This window comes from Eumetopias jubatus, unplaced genomic scaffold, assembly GCF_037043125.1.
Source record: "Eumetopias jubatus isolate StellerSeaLion01/CBP00866 unplaced genomic scaffold, mEumJub1_p1.0 scaffold_11, whole genome shotgun sequence".
NCBI lineage: Eukaryota > Metazoa > Chordata > Mammalia > Carnivora > Otariidae > Eumetopias > Eumetopias jubatus.
Window position 1 is genome coordinate 48,463,905 of NW_028274817.1, and position 5,620 is coordinate 48,469,524.

Genomic DNA, 5,620 nt, shown 5'->3' on the forward strand with positions numbered 1-5,620 from the left:
ACACCTGAAACTAGTATTACAGTGTTATGTTAACTAACTGGAATTTAAATAAAAACTTAAAACAAAATAAAGTACCTGTCATAGATCTTGGTACATGGTAAATAACAACATGTTAGTATTTCTGTTTTTACTATGAGCAGTATTGGTTTTACTTTTACTGCTATAAATACCACTACTTCTGTTGCTGCTACTACTATTACTAGTACAGCACTATTACTGTTGCTGTTACTACTACCCCTACTGCTACTCTTACTATTATTACACAATAATATTTCTTTTTTTTTTTTATTTGAGAGAGCGAGAATGAGAGATAGAGAGCACGAGAGGGAAGAGGGTCAGAGGGAGAAGCAGACTCCCTGCTGAGCAGGGAGCCCGATGTGGGACTTGATCCTGGGACTCCAGGATCATGACCTGAGCCGAAGCCAGTCGCTTAACCAACTGAGCCACCCAGGCGCCCAATATTTCTTTTTTTTTAAAGATTTTATTTATTTATTTGACAGAGACACAGCAAGAGAGGGAACACAAGCAGGGGGAGTGGGAGAGGGAGAAGCAGGTTTCCCGCTGAGCAGGGTGCCCAATGCGGGGCCGATCCCGGAACCCTGGGATCATGACCTGAGCTGAAGGCAGACGCCCAAGGACTGAGCCACCCAGGTGTCCCTATTACCCAATAATATTTCAATTAAAGGTCATCTAAAGTATTTTAATTTGTCTTGATATAAGCAAACTATAGGTTTCAGGTAAAGTTGCTGTCAAGTTGTAATCTCTGTGTAGTAGGTGCCAACTGATTTTTTTTCTTCCTTGCAAGGATTGGTTGCATTATTTTCTTCTTTGGAACAACTTGAACTTTCTGCTTCTGCAATTCTGTCAGCATAGACTGCACAATGACATGGTAGACAGGTAGCAAGTCAAGCAGGAATACGAAAGGGCACATAAGTTAACTGCAACAACCACAACAACAACAAATATTCAAACTGTCTGTCTTATTTCCCTGATATCAAAGCCACAGAGAATCCTGCTTTCAGCTTTGTGAGGAAGCCAAATGTGTAACTGTAAACTTCAGTCTGTTATCAGTCAAATAAACCTCTTTCATCAGCTTTCTGAGAAACATGCAGCAAACTTAAAGACACAATTTATTTCCATGAAGTGAGTGAATGTTTTATTCTCTTGTTTTGACAATGACATGGGGATTTCCTAGATGAACAAGCCCTCCTATTAAAACTCGCTGTCTTACCCGATCTGTTTGAAGAAGGGAACAATGCAAGCTTTTTGTCAGTGCAGAAATGTGAATAAACTTTGGCTTAGTTGGACCACAGGAAAGAAACTTTGTGTTTATGCTCAATTCCTTTGCCATTTGCAAAACTGTTCTTTTAGATTTGCATTTGTGCAGGCAGATGGAGAGTGGTTTCTAGGGAACTATTTGTCAGGAAGCCTAAATGGAAAGTGGTTAATATTTAGAGAAGTCTAACTTCTGTGTCTTGATTTCTTAATTTCTAAAATGAGATTGTCATACCATTTGGCTTCCATAGACAATAGGGCTGTTGGGATGATTGGGTTAATATTTTAATGGGCTTTGAGATCCTTGATTAAAAGGTATGATGTAAGGAAAATAATGAGTGCAATAACACTATCAAACAGGAAGAATCTCAATTTTCTTCTCTGCAATAAACCTGCAATATGGACATTTTTAAAGGAAGGTGTAATGGGTATGCTTACCAAATTTCATGTATATGCGTTATACCCTAGAAGCATTTAATTGCGTATGCAAATGGATAATTGCATACAAAATTGCCCATTTGTGTGTGCAATTACCCATTTTATGTACACAAAGCCTTGTTTGAAAATCTGGCCCTAAAACTGTAACAAGTAGAGGAAAAATCAGCTTACACACATGGTTTCTGGAACAGAAATTATGGCCTGCCTTGACTATATAACTTCTGTCAAGTATTTAAGCTGTCTTCTTTTCAGAGTTGAATCAGAATGTATTTCCAAACTCCATAACAAGACAGTAGCTTGAAAGATATTTTTTAAAGATAAACATAGAAACTTTTTATCCAGCTGCCACTGAAGATGCTGATATAGCTTGTGATACTAGCAGCCAGTGATGAGAGCTGTGTAATCACCGCTGGGTATAAGAGGCTATTATACATAAAGAAAAAGGGAATCATGTTTGATCAAAACTATGAAGCATTATGTATTAGATATCCCCACTTTTCTATGGTATAGGATGACTGAAAACAGTCAGTTAAATATTGGTCTATTTAAAGGTAGACTGCTTTTTTGTTGTTGTTGTTGTTGGCATTTACATAACTCCTGAGATTTCTTCATTAGCAAAGACCCATCTATGACCTAACTACCTTCTGTAGTATATAGGGACTTACGAAAAGAAAATCATAGTGGTGGGGTGGAGGTGCTTTACAAAATTAACTTAGAGGCTTATAACTTGAATTTAAGCCATTATTTATTCTGTTTCTTTCAACAAAATAATCATTGTTATAGAAGCTAATGTGCAAAATTCCCATCTCTGGCCCAGTTATTTTTCTTTCAGAGGTCTCTGGCTATACTGCCCTTTTCCTAATTACTAATATACCCTCTCTTCAAGTCTATAGTGGCTTCTCCTTGTTTTCCCCACTCAGACCACACTTGCTCTCTACTAAACAAAACAAAAAACAAAACAAAACAAAACAAAAAACTCTCTTTAGGCTATGTCACACTTCCTGAAGTGTTTCCTTTCATGGTTTTCTTTTGGCCTGCTATAAGAGCTCAGCCATTGTCAATCTCACTGCTTTTTGCATTCAGTTTTCTCATTTTTAACTTGATGCATTTTATCAGAAAATCCCCATCATCCAAAGCCTGGTAATTATTCTCATTCCTCCTTTTAAAAAACCTCTGTGTGCCTAAAATTCTCCAGATTAAAAAGAAGTCAGGTGAAAACTACCTCCCCCCAACCTATCTGTTTAATTCGTGGGAATAAACTTCATCTCACAAAATTCAGAAACATTAAAAATGGTTTGGCCTGTATGACTACAGATTCTTGCCACTAATACATTATCACATTGTAAATCATATGTATGAAAGAGTTCAGTTTGTGTTGTTTTAATGCAAACTCCTGTAGAGGAAGAGAGGTGAGGAGATAGGCAGATGTAGCATCATATATGTACTGAGCATATTACCTGTCTCAAAGAAATACCTTTTTTTATTATTATGTTCAGTTAGCCAACATATAGTAAGTACATCATTAGTTTCTGATGTAGTGTTCAATGATTCATTAGTTGTGTATAACACCCAGTGCTCATCACAACACGTGCCCTCCTTAATACCCATCACCTGACTACCCCATCCCCCCACCCACCTCCCTTCTGTAACCCTCAGTTTGTTTCCTGGAATCCAGAGTCTCTCATGGTTTGTCTCCCTCTCTGATTTCTTCCCATTCAGTTTTCCCTCCTTTCCCCTATGGTCCTCCATGCTATTCCTTATGTTCCACATATGAGTGAAACCATATGATAATTGTCTTTCTCTGCTTATTTCACTTAGCATAATCTCCTCCAGTTCCATCCATGTTGATACAAATGGTGGGTATTCACCCTTTCTGATGGCTGAGTAATATTTAATTGTATATATGAACCACATCTTCTTTATCCATTCATCTGTTGAAGGACATCTTGGCTCCTTCCACAGTTTGGCTATTGTGGACATTGCTGCTATGAACATTGGGATGCATGTGCCCTTTCTTTTCACTACATCTGTATCTTTGGGGTAAATACCTAGTAGTGCAATTGCTGGGTCGAAGGGTAGTTCTATTTTTAACATCTTGAGGAACCTCCATACTGTTTTCCAGAGTGGCTGTCAAAAATCACTTCACCAATTACACTGAGCTTCTAAATATATTATCCCATTCATTCCTCTTAACTCCAGAAGAGGGTAGATGAGGTAGTAACAGAGTCATCTTTACACATGGTAAGCTGAGCCTCAGCAAGAGTCTTACTCAACTAAGAGAAGATGGCTTATAACTGGTGGGTCCATGATTCTGATCCAGATTTTGTAAACTGCAAAACCAGATTCTTTCTCCACAGCATTGTCAAGATTTCAATAATTACATACACACAGAAAGAATGATAGACACTAGATACTCTTACCTTCTATCAGAAACATTACAAGTCCCTAGTGACTAAAATTATTAAAGCCACAGGAAATCTTGAAATGAATTAATATTTAGCCTATAAAAGAAAAGGTTTTATCTAAAAAAGATACACCTTGCATTTACTTGCTACAGACTCTCTTACAAGCAGAAATATGGACTTAATTTCTGTAAGTTCTCTTACTCTCAAATATATACATTTTTTCCAGAGTCAGAGAGCAAATCTCAAACTACAAGTAATATTGAACGATGCAAGAAACCACATGATCAATCAATGTTTTAGTATTGTAAGGCAGGCAAAATTATAATTCTATCTTGGTAACTTCAACTGTAGTTGAGATGGTTTCTACTGATATAAGAAAAACTGTTCTTGAGGAAATGCAAAATCTAATAGCCCATTTGTGTAGCAGAAACCACTGGTAGATGTGAACACCATGACTTAGGAGCCATTTTCAAGTTTAAGAGACAATTTCTTTTTTTTTTCATCCATTAAGAAGCCATAACTTTATTAATGATAGAAACAATACAACTTTCAAACCAAGCTGCAGTTATTCTTTTGAAACACCAAAAAAAGTTCCTCTTTTTCAGATGGTTACATTGTTAATTCCATAATAGCATTTACAATATCATCACTGTTGTTCTTCAGGGGTTGGACTGCCTTTGCTCTTGACACATTTGCTTGTGACATGACCAATTCTATGTCCTTAACCTTTGCACCTGTTTCATCAACCTCTTCCTCTTCACTCTCCTCTTTTACAATTGGAGTCTGTGTGTTTTCTTGAGTGTTTGAGACAGCTTCAGCTTGAACTTTGCTTTTCTCAGCAGCAACTAGTTGTGCTTGCTGAGATATCTTCAATCTTGGCTTCCCCCCATAACTATGTAGGTATCTGAAGCTGGGCTATTGTAGACATCTGGTTTATGATGACAGAGAGGATATTCCTATAACCTGTTGAGGATCCAGTTTAGACATAGCCTCCCATGCCTTCTTTTCACTCTGGCTCTGTTTTGCCTTACTGACTGGTTCTTCTTCAATTTCAGCTGCTGCTGTGAGCTGAGTTTGTTGTGTGGTTGTCTCTGTGGAATCCTGTTCCTCAAGCTCTGGTACTGATTCATCACTGTCAGATTCTGTTCCAGATCCTGTCTCAGGCTGGTGCTGTGGCAACTCTTGCTCTGTAGCAGGGACAGTTTCCATGGCTTCACCAGGCATTTTGTGCAGGAAACACAGAACCAAGATAGTGACAGAAAGAGCAAAACACCATTTCATTCAATGTATGGGCAAAACACCAAGCATGTACAAAATAGAGTACTTAAGATCTGCAGAATGTCCTCTAATGGGATTTAAGCAAAAAATTTTCAAGTTCATAATATATCGATAATAGTTTTCTGATACAAAACATAATGTTTATTATAGAGCTGAGTAGTTTATATCCTGCAAATAAATTTATAGGAAATGACCACTTAAATGGTAAACTTACAAATTTTTAT

At 37.4% G+C, this 5,620-nt stretch overlaps 1 pseudogene; it reads right to left on the minus strand.

Moving 5' to 3' along the window:
- Window positions 1-4,727: 4,727 nt before the first annotated feature.
- Window positions 4,728-5,342, minus strand: LOC114207549 (nascent polypeptide-associated complex subunit alpha pseudogene; annotated as a pseudogene).
- Window positions 5,343-5,620: the final 278 nt, after the last annotated feature.